The following is a 19,745-nucleotide window of genomic DNA, read 5'->3' as shown; positions in this document are numbered from 1 at the left end:
GCATGAGAGCTATCAATTAAATTAATAATCTTGTTGATTTGAATGACTGTGTGGGTATGGAGAGTATTTTCAATGACTGTGTGGGTATGGAGAGTATGAAGAAAAATGTCCCAAAAGTCTCCACTAAACTATAATGTTGCTGTAGAATTTTCAACCCTAATCTATGATTGGATGTTTCTTCTCTTTTCTTGCTTAAAATAAAGCTTTGTTCACTCTAAGAATTGAATCCAGAAGCTTTTTAAATATATCTATGAATATAAGAATATATTTCATGTTGGTCTCAGGAGCCCTACATTTCAATTATTAGTTCCTGATAAAATAGCAGAAAAACTATCTTGGCCCAAGTAAATATTTCACATCCTTCAATTATTTTCTTTTTTTTGGAAACAGTCTTGCTCTGTCACCCAACCTCGTGTGCAGTGAGTGGCATGACCAGGGCTCACTGCAACCTCTGTCTCCCAGGTTCAAGTGATGATCCTGCCTCAGCTTTCTGACTAGCTGGGATCACAGGTGTGAGCCACCACACCCAGCCAATATTTGTATTTTTAGTAGAGACGAGGTTTTAACATGTTGGCCAAGCTGGTCTTGAACTCCTGACCTCAGGTGATCCTCCTGCCTCAGCCTCCCAAAGTGCTGGGAGTACAAGCATGAGCCACTGCACCCAGCCCCTTCAATTATTTTCTGATGTATTTCTACTTGGCAAAGTGCTACACATGCTACTGAAATCATTTTCAAAGGAAAAATAAGCTTATCTATAGACATAATAAAAAAAACCCAAAGTATAAAATCTGGTCTCTAGTAGCTAACCACAAAATTATAAAGGGGAGTCACATTTTGAAAACAACTTTGGAAACAAAATCATGCAGTAGTTTGTGGACAACTAATTAATTAGATTAATTCTAATCCAATTCTGCACTAAACAGCCTTGGGAGAAGACTAACATGGACTGGCAATAATTGGAATCTAACAAATAGTGTTTATTGCAAAGAGAGGAGGGTGGGTCAATTTCTTGTGAAGACAGAGCTCTTCACAAGTAATACATAATCCTTGCGTATCCTTCAAGATCTTTCCAAAGATAGATATGCAGCAAGTTAAGATATAGATGGTAGAATAAATGGCCTGTACAAGTTCTTAAAGTAAATGGAAAATAAAGAACCTGAAAACTTAGCTTTAGGCTGGGAGTGTGGCTCACGCCTATAATCCCAGCACTTTGGGAGGCCAAAGTAGAAGGATCATTTGAGCCCAGGCCTGGGCAACATGGCAAGATCTCGTGCCTCTACAAAAAATTAAAAAATTGGATGGGGACCAGCATGATGGCTCATGCCTGTAATCTCAGCACTTTGGGAGACCATCCCAGCTAACACAGTAAAATCCCATCTCTACTAAAAATACAAAAAAAAATTAGCCAGGCATGGTGGTGCGCGCCTGGGGTCCCAGCTACTTGGGAGGCTGAGGCAGAAGAATCGTTTGAACCCAGGAGGCAGAAGTGGCAGTGAGTTGAGATCGTGCCACTGCACCCCAGCCTGGGCAACAGAGCAAGACCCTGTCTCAAAAAAAAAAAAACCCAAAAAAAAAAACAGCTGGACTTTCAAATCCAAAGTGTGAGACTGCCCACCCAAGCCACTAAGTATAAAACCAAAAAGAAACACAAAGGATTACTAAAAAAGGACAGTGGTTACCTTTATGGGGAGGGAAGCAGTTATGTCAAATGGTACAAGAAAAGCTTCCAGAGTGGAATGGCCAGCAAAGTTCTAGTTCCTTCCTTTTCTTTTTTTATAAAAATGGGACAAGTTCTCACTATGTTATCCAGGCTGGTCTCAAATTTCTGGGCTCAAGCAATCCTCTTGCCTCAGTTTCCCAAAGTGCCGGGATTACAGGTATGAACGACTGTGCTCCAAGTTCTGTTTCTTGACTTGGGTGGTAATTAAAAGGACACCCGCATATAGTAATTCACTAAGCTATACATTTGCATTGTTTGTGTTTACATTTAGAAAACAAAACAGAAACCAGGCACAGTGGCTCAGGCCTGTAATCCAGCACTTTGGGAGGCCAAGGCAAGTGGATCACCAGGTCAGGAGTTCCACAGCAGCCTGACCAACATGGTGAAACCCCATCTTTACTAAAAATAGAAAGATGAGCCGAGAGTGGTAGGGCATGCCTGTAATCTCAGCTACTCGGGAGGTTGAGGCAGGAGAACTGCTTGAGCCCGGAGGCAGAGGTTGCAGTGAGCCGAGAGTGCACCACTGAACTCCAGCCTGGGTGACAGAGTGAGACTCTGTCTCAAACTAACAAAAATCTTTTTCCCAACTGAAATCTACCCATCAACCCAACAGGGTCAAGACCCTTTGGGAAAAAATTGTTTGCACAGTGCCATATTGTGCAGAAATTAAATGGCAGAAACTAGCAGAAAACACCAACCATTCTCAATTACCTGTATTTCTGACTTTAAACATTTCTACCTCCTTTAAAAGTAGAGACCTCAAAAATGAAAGGCAGAATCAAAAAACAAAACAATTACCTGCCCCTGGGCAAACCAGTAATCTTAGAGGTACAGATGCAAAACTGGTTAATTTAGGGGGTAGGGATGCAAAGGAGATTTATTTTTCAAGCACCTTTGATGATGTTTGATTTTTTTTTTTTTTTTTTTTTTTAGGCGGAGTTTCACTCTTCTTAGCTAAGCTAAGTACAACGGCATGATCTCGGCTCACTGCAACCTCCGCCTCCCAGGTTCAAGCGATTTTCCTGCCTCAGCCTCCCAAGTAGCTGGGATTACAGGCACCATGCCTGGCTAATCTTTATATTTTTAGTAGAGAATGGGTTTCACATATTGGCTAGGTTGGTATCAAACTCCTCACCTCAGGTGATCTGTCTGCCTCAGCCTCCCAAAGTGCTGGGAGTACAAGCGTAAGCCACTGTGCCTGGCTGGTGTTTGAAAATTTTTTAGGTGTCTTTTGCAATTACCTTTTTATTAAAAATAACTTGTACTTTATACACAATTTTTTAAAAAGTGATGCAGATCTTATAAGGCAGATCTTATAAGGTTTTTTTTTTGACAGGGCCTATCTCTGTCACTCAGGCTGAAGGGCAGTGGTGCCATCACAGCTCACTGTAGCCTCAAATTCTTGGGCTCAAGTGATCTGCCCACCTCAGCCTCCCACATAGCTGGGACTACAGGCATAGATCACGGCACTCAGCTTTTTTTTTTCTTTGTAGAGACAGGTCTCACTGTATCACGTAGGTTGGTCTCAAACTCCTGGGCTTGCTTGCCTCAGCCTCCCAAAGTGCTAGGATTACAGGCACAATCATATCCAGCCTGTAAGATTTTCCTCTGGCCGGGTGCGGTGGCTCACGCCTGTAATCCCAGCACTTTGAGAGGCCGAGGCGGGTGGATCACGAGGTCAAGAGATCAAGACTATCCATGGTCAACATGGTGAAACCCTGTCTCTACTAAAAAAAAAAAAAAATACAAAAATTAGGTGGGCATGGTGGCATGTGCCTGTAGTCCCAGCTACTCAGGAGGCTGAGGCAGGAGAATTGCTTGAACCCAGGAGGTAGAGGTTGCGGTGAGCCAAGATGGCGCCTTTGCACTCCAGCCTGGGTAGCAAGAGCGAAACTCCGCCTCAAAAAAAAAAAAAAAAATAGACTTTTTTCTGTAAAAATTTTTTAGAAAAGGTAGCAAAGCTTTTTAACACACAGGAGTTAGTTTATGTCTATATGCTCCCTATGCTCCCTAAACAACAATGCTCTCTCTCTCTCATAACATTTATCGGCTGTTTCAACTTTGGTTAAAACAGACTATCTGGTATTATACCAATTCTCCAGCCAAAAAGTATAAGAAAAGATTCACTAAGACCAGGCTGAGGCAGGCAGATCACTTGAGGTCAGGTGTTTTAAGACCAGCCTGGCTAATATAGCTAAACCCGTATCTACTAAAAATACAAAAATTAGCCAGGTGTGGTGGCGTGCACCTGTAATCCCAGCTAGAGGGAGGCTAAGAGGCTGAGGCAAGAGAATCTCCTGAACCCAGAAGGCAGATGTTGCAGTGAGTCAAGATCTTGCCATCACACTCCAGCCTGGGCAATGGAGCAAGACTCTGTCTCAAAAAAAACAAAGATTCATTAAATACCCCCTACAAACAACCTTTTTAAAGACACCAAAGCTACTAAGACAACTAAAGTATGAGGCCACAGATCCCGGAGAGAAGGGAATGGAAGAGCAGCAAATTCAGTTCCCTCTTTGGCTCCACTTTTCCCCTCACAGCATTTGCCAATTTGAAAGTGAAGACAAGAGGCTAAGAAGCTGAAGAGCTCTGGACAGCCTCACAAGACCGGGGAAATAAAAACTGAATTTCAGAGCATACTGAAGAGGAGCCCTGGTAAATACTCCAACCTCTGAGTTGGGACTCAGCGAAAGAAACAAGAAATATAACACTCCTTAAAAAGACTGATACATTAGGCCACAAAATAAGTCTTAATTTTCAGAGACTGAAATCATACAAAATATCTTTTCTGATCACAATTAAATAAAACTAAGAGTCAACAGCTAGAGGGAAACTAGAAATTTCACAAATATATGGAAATTAAACAACATACTCTTAAAAAAACCAGTGGGTCAAGGAAGGGAAATCAGAAAACATCTTCGGACAAATGAAGATGTTTCTCGACTTGGGTGGTGGCTAAAAGGACATCCACATATAGTAATTCACTAAGTTATATATTTGTATTGTGTTTCTGTGTTTTTGTTTAGAAAATGAAACAGAACAACAATAAATAATAGGTTCAGTTGCCTATTAAACTGAACCAGTATAAAATCTAGTATAAAACTGAACTAGTATAAAAAACACAACAGGCCGGGCGCGGTGGCTCAAGCCTGTAATCCCAGCACTTCGGGAGACCTAGGTGGGTGGATCACAAGGTCAAGAGATCAAGACCATCCTGGTCAACATGGTGAAACCCCGTCTCTACTAAAAATACAAAAAATTAGCTGGGCGTGGTGGCGCGTGCATGTAATCCCAGCTACTCAGGAGGCTGAGGCAGGAGAATTGCCTGAACCCAGGAGGCGGAGGTTGCGGTGAGCCAAGATGGCGCCATTGCACTCCAGCCTGGTTAACAAGAGCGAAACTCTGTCTCAAAATAAATAAATAAATAAATAATATGTATTGAACTTCTTTAAATAAATAAATAAATAAATAAATAAAAACACAACATACCAAAACTTACGGGATGCAGTAAAAGCTGTGCTAAGAGAAATAAAATGTATAGCCGGGCGCGGTGGCTCAAGCCTGTAATCCCAGCACTTTGGGAGGCCGAGGTGGGCGGATCACGAGGTCGAGAGATCGAGACCATCCTGGTCAACATGGTGAAACCCCGTCTCTACTAAAAATACAAAAAATTAGCTGGACATGGTGGCGCGTGCCTGTAATCCCAGCTACTCAGGAGGCTGAGGCAGGAGAATTGCCTGAACCCAGGAGGCGGAGGTTGCGGTAAGCCGAGATCGCGCCATTGCACTCCAGCCTGGGTAACAAGAGCGAGACTCTGTCTCAAAAAAAAAAAAAAAAAAAAAGCTAGCAGAAAGAAGGAAATAATGAAGATTTAGGGCAAAGGTTAACAAAATAGAGAATAGACAAACAATAGAAAAATCAAAGGAATGCTACAAAAAGATCAACAAGGTCAGTCTTGGCAACCGCAGTCAGGCCACCCCTCTGCCAACAGCTCCAGTGCCACCTTGGGCCAGCGTCTCTGGCAGATGGAAGCAAGGCACTAACAGGCACAGCAGAAACGTCCTGCAGCACTGGCTCAGGCAGCAGCATCTTCACTCTCCCTGGTGTCCAGGAGCTCTGAGAACATTTCCACTGCTGCTCTGAGGGTACAAGAGGCAGGATTTGGAATTCCTGGAGAAGTGTCTTTGTGAGAAGCTGGAAGTATTTCTTTCAATTCCATCTCTTAGTTTTCCATTCTGTTGTGTTTAAGAGGAACAGCACGAAACCATGAAAAGTTTAGTAATGAATAGTTTCACTGCCACTCACTTCCTTGATGAAGGTTTTACTGCCAAGGACATTCTTGGCCAAAAAGTAATAAATTTTCTTCTCATGATGATTAGGATGCCTTCTATGTCATGGACCTTGGAGACATTCTAAAGATACATCTAAGATGGTTAAAAGCTCTTCCTTGGCTGGGTGCTGTGGTCACACCTGTAATCCCGGCACTTTGGGAGGCTGAGGCAGGCGGATCATGAGGTCAGAAGATCAAGACCATCCTAGCTAACATGGTGAAACCCTATCTCTACTAAAAATACAAAAAATTAGCCAGGCATGGTGGCACACGCCTGTAGCCCCAGCTACTCAGGAGGTCGAGACAGGAGAATCACTTGAACCCAGGAGGCGGACGCTGCAGTGAGCCAAGATCGCACCACTGCAATCCAGCCTGGGTGACACAGTGAGACTCTGTCTTTAAAAACAACAACAGGCCGGGCGCGGTGGCTCAAGCCTGTAATCCCAGCACTTTGGGAGGCCGAAGTGGGTGGATCACAAGGTCAAGAGATCGAGACCATCCTGGTCAATATGATGAAACCCCGTCTCTACTAAAAATACAAAAAATTAGCTGGGCATGGTGGCGTGTGCTTGTAATCCCAGCTACTCAGGAGGCTGAGGCAGGAGAATTGCCTGAACCCAGGAGGCAGAGGTTGCGGTGAGCCAAGATGGCGCCATTGCACTCCAGCCTGGGTAACAAGAGTGAAACTCCGCCTCAAAAAAAAAAAAAAAAAAACAACTATTCCTCTTGTCACATCCCTTCATGCAGTCAAGTACAAATATAATGATAGCAGAGCCATCATGAAGACTCTTGCTGCCATCGGGATAGGATTTAACTGTGCTAGCAAGGCTGAAATACAATTGGTGCAGATTCTGGGGATGCCCCCAGAAAGGTTTATCTATACAAAGCCTTGCAAACAAATGTCTCAAATTAAGTACGCTGCCAATAATGGAGTCCAGATGAGGATTTTTGGTGGTGAGTTCGAGTTGATGTCAGTTGCCAGAGCGCACTCAAAGCAGAGTTGGTTTTTAAGATTGCAAATGATGATTCTAAAGCAATCAGTTGCCTCAGTGTTAAAATTGGTGCCATGCCCAAAGCCAGCAGGTTTCTTTTGGAATGGGCAAAAGAGCTAAATATTGATGTCACTAGTGTTAGCTTCCATATCGGAAGTGGCTGTACCAATCCTGAGACCTCCACGCAGGCAGCCTCCAACATCCACTGTGTCTCTGACAGAGGAGTTGAGTTTGGTTTCAGCATCTAACTGCTCGATACTGGTAGTTGCTTTCCTGGATCTGAGGATGTGAAGCTTAAATGTGAAGTATTACCAGCGTAATCAACCCAGCATCAGACAAGTATTTACCACCAGGCTCTAGAGTGAGAGTCACAGCTCAGCCAGGCACATATTCTATGTGGCACTGGCTTTCACTGCCAAAAAAGTCATATTAAAAGAACAAACAGGCTCTGAACAGACCTTTATGTATTACATGATGAAGTATATGGATTATTTAATCACCTCCTTTATGATCATGCACATGTAAAGCCCCTGCCGCAAAAGAGACCTACATCAGTGAGAAGTACTATTCATCCAGTATATGGGAAGAACACATAATAGCCTTCATCAGATTGTTGAGCACTGTGATCCACCCAAAACATATGTAGGTGATTGGATGCTCTTTGAAAACATGGGCACTGACATTGTCGCTGCTACTTTCTACTTTCAATGAATTCCAGAGGCCAAAAATCTACATGTGGTGTCAGGACCAGCATCTCAACTCATGCAGCAAATCTAGAACCACAACCTCCCACCCTAAGTAGAGGAACAGGACATTAGCACCCTGCCTGTGTCTCATGCTTGGGAAAATGGAACAAAACATCACTCAGCAACTTGTGCTTCAGCTAGTATTAATATGTAGATATCACTCTCGCATTTGTTAACTACGAGTCCAGCTTGAATTAGGGGATTTCCTAAGAGTTGGGTTTGCACGGATGTGGCAATATGAAAGACTAGGATATGGGTCACACATTGTGTTCCTATGAAAACTATTTAAATATTTGTTTTATATGGATTTTTATTCACTTTTTAGACATGCTACTCAAGAGTGCCCCTCAGCTGCTGAGCAAGCATTTATAACTGGCACAATGGCAGAATGGGCCAAAAGCTTAGTGTTGTGACCTATTTTTAAAGTAAAGTATTTCAAAATTAAAAAAAAAAAATTGACAAAGCTTAAAATAGATTAATTAAGAAGAGAGAGCCAGGTGTGGCGGCTCACGTCTGTAATCCCAGCACTTTGGGAGGCCAAGGTGGGCAGATCACTTGAGGTCAGGAGTTCAAGACCAGCCTGCCTAGCATGGTGAAACCCCATCTCGACTAAAAATCCAAAAAATTACCTGGGCACAGTGGCACATGCCTGTAATCCCAACTACTTGGGAGGCTAAGGCACAAGAATCGCTTAAACCCAGGTTGCAATGAGCCGAGATCATGCCACAGCACTCCGGCCTGGGCAACAAAGTAAGATTCTGTCTCAAAAAAAAAAAAAGAAAGAAAGAAAGAAATAAGAGAGAGGATTTAAATAATCAGAAATGAAAGTCAGAATATCACTACCAATTTTACAGAAATAAGGATTATGAAAAGTATTATGAACAACTGCAAGTGAACATATTGAATAATTTACATGAAATAAATTCCTAGAAACATAACCTACCAAGACTAAATCATGAAGAAATAGAAAATCTGAATAGACTTATATAACTTGTAAAGAAATTAAATCAATAAAAAAAAACTTCCCAATGAAGGAAAGTCCAGGACCAAATGGCTTTACTGGTGAATTCTATAAAACATGTAAAGAATAATCCATTTTAAACTCTTTCCAAAAACTGAAGAGGAAAGAACACTTCCTATTCATTCTATGAGACCAGCATTATTCTGATACCAAAGCTAGATGAAGAAACTGTAAGAAAAGAAAATTACAAACCAATAACATCCCTTATGAATAATAATGCAAAAACCCTCAACAAAACACTAACAAACTGAATTAAACAGCGTATTTTTTTTCTCAATTTTTAAATTTTTATTTTCAAAATTTTAAATTTAGAGATGGGGTACTGTTATGTTGCCCAGACGGGTTTCTAACTCCTGGCCTTAAGCAATCTTCCTGCCTCAGCCTCCCAAATAGGTGAGATTACATGTATAAATCTTCATGCCTGGCTTTTCAACAGCATAGTAAAGGGATTATACATTATCACCAAGTGGGATTTACACCTGGAATGCAAGGGTGGTTCAACATATGGAAATCAATGTAATATATACCATATTAACAGAATGAAGAAGGAAAAGACATGGTCATCTCAATTTATGCAGAAAAAGCATTTGATAGACTTTGACACCCTTTCATGATAAAGACACTCAACAAACCAGTAATAGAAGGAAACAACTTCAACATAATGAAGGCCATATATGCAAACACCCACCACTAACATCAAACAACAGTGAGAGACTAAAAGCTTTTCAAAACTCTAAGATCAGGAACAAGACTAGGATGTCTACTCTTGCCACTTCTATACAACATAGTATTCAAAGTTCTAGCCAGAGCAATTAGGCAAGAAAAGCAAATAAAGAGCATCTAAATTGAAAGGAATTAGTAAAATAATCTCTGGTTACATATAATGTAAGATCATTCTACTTGATCTTACATGTAGAAAACCCAAAAGATCCCACAAGATTGTAAGACTTAATAAATGAATTTGGCAAAGCTGCAGAATACAAAATTAACAGATTAAAATTAGTTGCTTCTACATACTAACAATGAACAATCTGAAAAAGAAACAATTCCATTTACAATAGAATAGAAAAGAATAAAATACTCAGCAGTAAATTTAACCAAAGAGACAAAAGACTTGCGTACTGAAAATTACAAAACATTGCTGAAAGAAATTAAAGATGACACCAATAATGGAAAGATATCTCATGCTCATAGACTGGAAGGCTTAATATTGTTAAGATTTCAATACTACCCAAAGCAATCTACAGATAAAATGTAACCTTTACCAAAATCTCAAGGACATTTTGGTAGAGAATGGAATTGTTTCCTACATATGGAACCTCAAGGGACCCCAAATAGCCAAAACAATCTTTAAAAAGAATAACATTGGAGGTCTTACGCTTCCAATTTTGACACTTATTACAAAATCACAGTAATCAAAACAGTATGGTACTGGCATAAAGACACATACAGACGAATACAATGGAATAGACCCAGAAATAAACCCTTCTGAAAAAGTTCAAATGATCTTTGACAAGGTTGCCACGAATACACAATGGTGCTAGGAAAACTGAATATCCATAAGAAAAAGAACAAAGTTAGTCCCTTACAGCATATATAAAAGTTAACTCAAAAAGGACTAAAGACCTAAACATAAGAAATGAAACTATAAAACTCTTAGAAGAAAGCCTAGGGGAAACGCTTATAATCATTGCATTTGACAATGATTTCTTAGATGACATTTTTGGAATAAATATTTCTCCAAAGAAGATACACAAATGGCCAAAAAGCATATGAAAAGATACTCAACATCACCAACGATAGGCAAAGGCAAATAAGAGCCACAATGAGATATTACCTCACACGTAATATAATGACCATTACCCAAAAAAACAAAACAAAGCAAAAAATCTCAAAAAATAGTAAGTATTAGCAAGGATATGGAGACATTGAAACCCTCTGCACTGCTGGCAGGAATGTAAATGGTGTAGCTACTATGGAAAAGGGAATGGCGGTTCCTCCAAAAATTAAAAATGTAGAACTACCATATGTTCCAGAAATCCCAGTTCTGGCTATATATCTAAAAGAACTGAACATAAGATCTCAAACAGGGCCAGGAGTGGTGGCTCACACCTGTAATCCCAGCACTTTGGGAAGCAGGTAATCACTTGAGGCCAGGAGTTTAAGACCAGCTTGGCCAACATGGCAAAACCCCATCTCTTCTAAAAACACAAAAATTAGCCAGACATGGTGGCACACGTCGGTAATCCCAGCTACTTGGGAGGCTGAGGCATGAGAATCACTTCAACTTGGGAGGTAGAGGTTGCAGTAAGCCAAAGTCACGCCACTGCATTCGAGCCTGGGCAACAGAGATAAACTAAAAAAAGAATTTAAGATCTCAAACAAATAAGATATTTGCACACCCATGTTCAACTGCAGCCAACTGCAGCATTATTCAAAATAACCAAGAGGTAGAAGCAAACTAAATGCCCCTAAATTCCCATCTATGGATAAATGGATAAACAAAACATAGTATACACATGCACTGAAATAAATGTTACTAAGCCTTCAAAAGGGAGGAAATTCTGACACACACCACAACATGGATGAACCTCAAGGATACAATGAGTGAAAATACACTTATCACTAAAAGATAAATACTGAATGAATATAAATTCCCACTTATATAAGAGATCTAAAATAGCAAGACTCATAGAAACAGAAATTAGCCAGGCACCAGGGCTCATGCCTGTAATCCCAACACTTTGGGAGACTTTGGCAGGAGGACTGCTTGAGTCCTAGAAGTTCAAGACCAGCCTGGGCAATATGATGAAATTAGCTGGATATGATGGCATGTCTGTAGTGCCAGCTACTGTGGGAGTATGGGCAGGAACACTGAGGTGGGAGTATCGCTTGAGCCCAGGATACAGAGGTCGCGGTGAGCCATGATCACGCCACTGCATTCCAGCCTGGGCAACAGAGCAAGACCTTGTCTTGGGAAAAAAAAAAAAAAAAAGGAACAGGCTGAAACACAGCTTAGAATCTGCTCAATTCCTTTTTGAATTTCAAAGATATCTGTCCCTGTCATAAAGACCTGCCAGAAGCAAAAGAAAATCATCTTAGGAAGAAAACATCATTTATCTCTTCAACTTTTCTTAAACAACAAAAGCAAAGCCAGGCCAGGAACACTGGCTCACACCTGTAATCCCAGCACTTTGGGAGGCCAAGGTGGGAGGATCTCTTGAAGCCAGAAGTTCAAGACCAACCTGGGCAACAAAGTGAAACCTCATCTCTACACACAAAAAAAAGAAATTATCCAGACATGGTGGTGCATGCTTGTAATACCAGCTACTTGGGAGGTTGTGGTGGGCAGTCCATTTATTTGAGCCCAGGAGGTCAAGGCTGCAGCGAGCCGTGATCACACCACTGCACTCCAGCCTAGGTGACAAAGCAAGACCTCGTCTGGAGTAAAGAAAAAAAAAAAAAAAAAAAAAGCAAAACCAAGTGACAACAACTGGAAAGAAACAGACAATAGAAAATAAATGATATCTTAACCAAAGTGATAAAACATCACCAATAGTTGTATGTGACAACTGATGTGATTCAGTAAAAATGACAAATTATCATCTATGCAGTATTCTTGCAAAAAATGTTTGACCTGATTGCATTCATGAGAAAAGAGCCAGATAAATCTAAATAGTAGGGCATACTAAAAACTAAGACAAAATGGCCCACCCTGGGGTGGGTGGGTGGGTGGCGTGTGTGTGTGTGTGTGTGTGTGTATGTGTTGAGATGGAGTCTCACTCTATCGCCCAGGCTGGAGTGCAGGGGCGTGATCTCAGCTCACTGCAACCTCTGCCTCCCAGGTTCCAGTGTCTCCTGCTTCAGCCTCCTGCATAGCTGGGACTACAGGCGCCCACCACCATGCCTGGCTAATTTTTTTATTTTTATTAGAGATGGGGTTTCACCATAGCTGGTCTCAAACTCCTGACCTTGTGATCTACCCGCCTCAGTCCCTCAAAGTGTTGGGATTACAGGCATGAGCCACTGCGCCTGGCTGTGTGTGTTTTAAAGGGACAGGGTCTTGACATGTTGCCCAATCTGGCCTCCTGGGCTCAAGCAACTCTACCACTTCAGTCTCCTGAGTAGCTGGGGCTAAAGGTGCACACTATCACTCCTGTTTTGGATTTGTTTGTTAATATAATTATCATAAAAGGAAAACAATACCCAGGTAACTAAAGAGACATAACAACTAAAAAAAAAAAACCCATTATCCTTGAAGGTTCCCAGATTAGAAAAAATAAAATTTAAGAAACCTAGAAATCTATAACTAGGGCAATTAGGAAAATTCGAATACAGGCTGATAATATGATCATATCAAATTTCTTGGAGTGACAACAGTTTTAGTTTATTTTAGAAAAATGTCCTCATTCTTACAAGACATGTGGAAATGTTTAAGGAGTAGGGCATTATAAGGTTTATTTCTAAAAGATTAAAATAAATAGTTGAAAAAATGAATAGCTGATTAATATATGCAAAGACTTAGAATATGAAACTGGAGAATTTCCATTAAGAAATGGAATATATAAAAAAGAATTTAAAGGAAATTTTCAAAGTAAAAAATATGGTAACTGAAATTAAGAACCATTAGAAAGGGCCAAACAGCAAATCAGACAACTGAAGAATAGATTACTATCCTTGATAACCGGCCAATAAAAAACAGAAAGACTGAAGCACAAAGTCAAAAAAAAGAAGGAAAGGTAGGCCCGGTGTGGTGGCTCACACCTATAATCCCAGCATTTTAAGAGGCCAAAGTAGGTGGATCACAACATCAGGAGTTCGAGACCAGCCTGGCCAATATGGTGAAACCTCATCTCTACTAAAAATACAAAAATTAGCTGGGCGTGGTGGTGTGTGCCTATAGTCCCAGCCAGAGGCTGAGGCAGAAGAATCACTTGAACCCAGGAGGCAGAGGTTACAGTGAGTCAAGATTGCAACACTGCACTCCAACCTGGGTGACACAGCGAGACTGTCTCAAAAGAAAAAAAAGAAAAAAAAAGAATAGAAGGTAGACGAAGAGAAGAAGGTAAGTGACATGTGGGATGGAGTGAAAAAGGCTAAAACACATAATTAAAATCCTAGCAGGAAAAGAGAAAACAGAAATCAGAAACTAACAAAGTACAATGCAAAAGCAGCTAAGTATTTGGGTAAATCCACTTAACACTGATTATATAAAGCAATAATATCTTGTGGGATTTAAAATATATGAAGAATAAAAATGCTTCAGAAGAGTTCCACATCCACCTAAGACGTATAATGACAGAAACAATACTGCTTTCCACAAGTTAGCAATATGCAAAGGCAAATAAACTACAAAATAACCTTGCTTAAATGCATCAGAAAGCTGAGGTCTTAGGGAAACCAAGTTGACTGAAATCTAAGGACAGACCTCTAACGAGAACGAAGGCAAGCACTGGCTCATCTACAACAGGACAGAGGAAGAAACTCAGGGCACCTGGCAACCAGCTCATAAAAATTCAGCTAACACTTCTAACAAATTGAGAAAGGCTGCATGTGAACACATAGAACCCCTGGGACTCACAGACACAAGGGGAACTCACAGTCACCCAGCAGGATCACCTCCGCAGACCAGATACTCAAGAGAAAGACTGGGGTAGGTCAGAAGATCACCTCCTCTGGTGTGCAGTCCTGGAGAAGGGGAACAGCCTCTGTTTTGGAAAAGTGCAAAAATCTATGACTGAACCCTTCTTCCCTGAACTAAAGCCTTAGGAAGGGGCAGCAAAGCATGTCACCCCTCAAAGCACAGGTTAAGGCTCACTGCAGTTGCACTAAGCATAAAAGAAAAACCTCTACCCCAGGGGACAGGCATAAAACAGTCTTGAGTCTATAATATTACCAACACCACGAGAAGTCTTCTGCCACTGAGAGAAGGGGGGTGGGAGGGACTATTTTGCACAATACCTGCCAGATGCAAGGCAAAGAATGAATGCCACAAGAATAACTAAGATCACTGAGACTGCCCTACCAATGAGAATGGCAGACGACAGAAATGCTAAAGACTAGGGTAGACCAGGGCAACAGAGAATGTTACTATTCCCTCCTCCCCCAAATATGCGAACAAATTCTAAATATACCATACTCAAACTCCTGAAACCAGAGATAAACAGAAATACTGAAGACTAGCAGAAGAAAAGGACACATTAAATACAGAGGAAGAAAAGTAAAAAGCTAGAGCAGACTTCTTGTCAAGAATGAGGATGCCAGAAGACATGGAGAGGTAGATCTAAAAAATGGAAAGAAAAAAAGAAAAGAATTCTAAAGCCAATGAAAGCATATTTCTTTTTTTTTTTTTTTTTTTTTTGAGACAGAGTTTCGCTCTTGTTACTCAGGCTGGAGAGCAATGGCGCAATCTCGGCTCACCGCAACCTCCGCCTCCTGGGTCCAGGCAATTCTCCTGCCTCAGCCTCCTGAGTAGCTGGGATTACAGGCACGCACCACCATGCCCAGCTAATTTTTTGTATTTTTAGTAGAGACGGGGTTTCACCATGTTGACCAGGATGGTCTCGATCTCTCGACCTCGTGATCCACCCACCTCGGCCTCCCAAAGTACTGGGATTACAGGCTTGAGCCACCGCGCCCAGCAAAAGCATATTTCTAAAATGAAAGCATTCAAGACAAATAACCCAATGTAAAAATGGACAAAGCAAAAAATAACAGACGATAGTGATTTTGAAGAGAAAAAGAAACACACACTGTTGGTGGGAGTGTAAATTAGTTAAGCCATTATGGAAAGCAATGTGGCAATTCCTCAAAGAGCTAAAAACAGAACTACCATTCAATCCAATAGTCCCATTACTGGGTGTATACCCAAATGAATATAAATTGTTCTATTGTAAAGACACATGCATGCAAATGTTCACTGCAGCACTATTTACAATAGCAAAGACATGGAATCAACCTAAATGCCCATCAATGGTAGAATGGATAAAGAAAATATGATAAATATGCACCATGGAATACTATGCAGCCATAAAAAAGAATGGCATCATGTACTCTGCAGGAACATGGACGGAGCTGGAGGCCATTATCCTTAGCAAACTGACACAATAACAGAACATCAAATACTGCATGTTCTCATTTAAGTAAGTGGGAGTTAAATGATGAGAACACATGAAGACAAGGGGAACAACAGACACTGGGGTTAACTGGAGGCAGGAGGTTGGGAGAAGGGAGAGAATCAGAAAACATAACTAGTGGGTCCTGGGCTTAATACCAGGTGACAAAATAATCTGTACAACAAACCCCCACGACACAGGTTTACCTATATAACAAACCTGTACACGTATCCCTGAACCTAAAAGCTTTTTTAAAAAATGGACAAAAAACTTGAATAGACATTTCTCCAAGGATACATGAATGGTCAAAAAGTACCTGAAAAGATTCTCAACATGATTAGCCATCAGGAAATGCAAATCAAAACCACAATGAGGTATCATTTCATACCCACTAGTATGGTTATAATAAAACAGATGGACAATAATAAGTGTTGGTGAAGATGTGAAAAAACAGGAACCCTTATACACTGCTGGTAGGAGTGTAAAACGGTACAGCCATTTTGAAAATAAGATGCCATTCCTTGAAAGGTTAAAAATAGAGTGATATTAGCCAGGCACGGTGGTTCACACCTATAATCCCAGCACTTTGGGAGGCCAAGGTGGGAGGATCACTTGAAGCCAAAGAGTTTGAAACCAGCCTGGACAACATGATAAAATCCCAACTCTAGAAAAAATACAAACATTAGCTGGGCATGGTGGTGTGCACCTGCAGTCCCAGCTACTCAGGACACTAAGGCAGGAGGATTGCTTGAGCCAGAAAGGCAGAGGCTGCAGTGAGCAGAGATCACACCACTGCACTCCATCCTGGGTGACAGAAAAAGACACTTTGACTTAAAAAAAAAAAAAAAAAAAAAGAGTTATCATATAATCCAAAAATTTCAATAGCACTTGTACATGAATGCATTATGGCATTATTCACAAACGATATCCAAAAAGTGGAAACAGTCCCAATGTCCACTGACCAATCAATGATAAGATGTGGCATATATGGTGAATGGAACACTGCTCAGCATAAAAAGGAATGAAGTAATAATATATACTATAACATGGATGAACCTTGAAAACATCATGCTAACTGAAAGACAATCACAAAGGATCATGAACTATATGACTGATTCCATTTATATGAAATATCCAGGATACGCAAATCTCTAGAGACAGAAAGATTAGTAGTTGCGTAGGAATGAGATTGGAGGTGGAGGAAGGTTGCAGGCCAAGGGATACAGGTCTCTTTTTGACATGATGAAAATGTCCAAAACTTGATGGATAAAGAATCTATAAACATACCAAAAACCATTAAGCGGTATACTTTAAATGAGCAAAACATAGTTGCATGAATTTTATTTCACTAAAGCTATTTAAAAAAAGAAACAGGCAAACAAATCTGTAGTGATATAAGTCAGAATAGTGGTTATGGGAGGGGAAAGATTTACTGGGAAGAGGTATTCATACATCTGCTAGAGTAATAGAATGTGCTATGCCTTGATGTTACTGGTGATTACCTAAAATGAACATATAAGAAAAAAAACCATTGAGTCATACACTTACGGTGGTACACTTTATGTAAGAAAATTACCTCTCATTAAAAAAATTATTTTTCTACGAGCAGAAAATTGCACCTTTTAAAGTTCATTATGTTATATAGTTTGGAGTTTTGTTTTGGTTTTTTGAGACGAGTCTCACTCTGTTGCCAGGCGCCAGCCTGGAGTGCAGTGGCACAATCTTGGCTCACTGCAACCTCCACCTCCCGGGTTCAAGCAATTCTCCTGCCTCAGCCTCCCGAGTAGCTGGGACTAGAGGCATGCACCATCATGCTCAGCTAATTTTTGTATTTTTAGTAGAGATGGGGTTTCACCATGTTGGCCAGGATGGTCTCGATCTCTTGACCTTGTGACCCACCCACCTCGGCCTCCCAAAGTGTTAGGATTACAGGCGTGAGCCACCATGCCCGGCTAGTTTGGGGTTTTTTTAAACTAAACTATAGATGGCAGCTAAATGAATTTCCTAGGACAATGCTATGGGAAATTAGTCTTAGAAAAATCGACTTACTCATGTAAGTCAACCTTTTTTTTTTTACATTGACTTACAAATGTATCAAGTAGAAGCAAAAGGAAAGCACTATCTTCTAAGTTCAAGCACCCTTATTTACTCTGACACTATCTTACCTGCTGGTCAAATGCACTGTTGCTTTCAAATACTGTACTGGTTTTTTCAGAATAATAACTAAATACGAGAGTGACTCCTAAAGATTCACTTGGTAAACTTGAGTATCAAAGCTACGTTGTCAGTGAAAAAAATCACCCATGATGATATTGCCCACACTAAATGTTAAGAGTCGTAACTGTCACTTTGAATTCCAGGAGAGTTTAAGAACTGTTGACATCCAGCCAGGCATGGTGGCTCACACCTGTAATCCCAAAGTTTTCAGAGGCCAAGGCAGGAGGCTTGCTTAAGTCCAGGTGCTTGAAACCAGCCTGGAGACAACATAGCAAGACCCTGTCTCTACAAAAAAAAAAATCTAGAAATCACCCAGGCATGGTGTATTTGCAGCCCTAGCTACATAAGAGGCTGAGGCAGGAGGACTGGTTGAGCCCAGTAGCTGGAGGCAGGGGCAAGCTACAATCGCACCACTGCCCTTCAGCCTGGGTGACAGAGTGAGATGCTATCTCAAAAAAGAAAACAAAATGAAATCTTGTTTTGGCCATTGAGTCATAAAGAAAATGCAACAAAATCCTGATACGCTACACACTATATAGTACATTGCTTACTGTTCTTCCCCTCTGCTAAATAGCAGAAAAAAGGAAGGGAAGGAAGAGAATCAAGGAAGGAAAAGGGATTCTTTATAAGGAGAGAATAAAGCACTTACACTTCATAGGACTTTCTAGCCACAGATGCCAGGTGCTACCCACTGAAATCCAGGATTGGACTAAGCTCCACATTTCTGAAAGGACCATCTCAACTGAAGCCTGGGGCTCAGAGTCAGCAGGAGGAAGCTGCAGCTCCCACTAGCAGCACATTTCAAAGAGGCTGCAACAAGAGAACATTTTCCATTTAAGCATCTAATTCCAATCTTCCATTTCACAAAGCAGTAGCAGAACAGGCCTTTATGTCAGTCTTTTCAAAAGATATTTCCATGACTATGTGATGAATATGAGGCAGGCTATGGCCCAGCAATCCTTTCACTAACATGCTCTAAGCCCTTCATTATACTTCACAGCAGATCCTAAAGTACTTGCTCCCTTTTATCTTTAATGGTGCACTGTTGCTCCAAGATTCACTTCTGCACTAACATTTCTAAAACTGCCGAATCAACCAGAATCACTGAGCAGGCCCTCAACAATGCAAGCACACACCCAGACAGGCGCCTAAGGATTCATTAGCTGCCAAGAATTAGAAGCACATTATAGCTGCTAGTTAATCCAACAAAAAAACTCCTCAAATTAAGCAGAATTACCTAAAATACTTCACTGAGTACCAAAGAGCTCTGGCAAATAGAAAATAAAGTTCTGGAAATGCAGATAATTCAATAAGACTTGAAAAGTAACATATCAGGGTGCTGCATTTTTTAAGCATTTCAATGAGTGAACAATATTATTTATTAAATGAAGACTTTCAAAGATTTATAGTATATTGGGGAAAGTTCTGGGAAAGAAGACTACATCAGAACACAGAGTAAAAAGGACTCTTAAAAACTATAAATCAGTCAAAGAAAACAACATTTTAAATATATGTCCTGCAACCATGTGGTATAGAGCTAGAAAAGTCAGAATTTCCCTAATCAAGAAAAAATCATTTTCATGAGACAGGTAAAGAAAGAACAA

General features: G+C 40.7%; 1 protein-coding gene and 1 pseudogene across 3 annotated transcripts in view; one reads left to right on the top strand and one right to left on the bottom strand.

Annotated features, from left to right (window-relative positions):
• The window catches only part of TNPO3 (transportin 3), a 103,347-nt gene that overhangs the window by 68,516 nt on the left and 15,086 nt on the right, over positions 1-19,745 (bottom strand). The window contains exon 2 of one of the 3 annotated variants that reach the window (XM_039472663.2): positions 18,791-18,951. The exons of 1 other annotated variant lie outside the window; for it this stretch is intronic. The gene's annotated coding sequence lies outside the window, so the exon portion shown is untranslated. Of the gene's footprint in view, positions 1-14,409; positions 14,518-18,790; positions 18,952-19,745 lie in introns of those variants that run through there. One more of the 3 variants, XM_039472664.2, reaches the window with a different exon arrangement.
• LOC141580144 (ornithine decarboxylase pseudogene) lies at positions 57-7,942 on the top strand (annotated as a pseudogene).

This window comes from Saimiri boliviensis, chromosome 10 (genome assembly GCF_048565385.1).
Source record: "Saimiri boliviensis isolate mSaiBol1 chromosome 10, mSaiBol1.pri, whole genome shotgun sequence".
Lineage (NCBI taxonomy): Eukaryota > Metazoa > Chordata > Mammalia > Primates > Cebidae > Saimiri > Saimiri boliviensis.
Note: the sequence above shows the minus strand (reverse complement) of the source record. Positions and strands in the feature narration are given on the sequence as shown.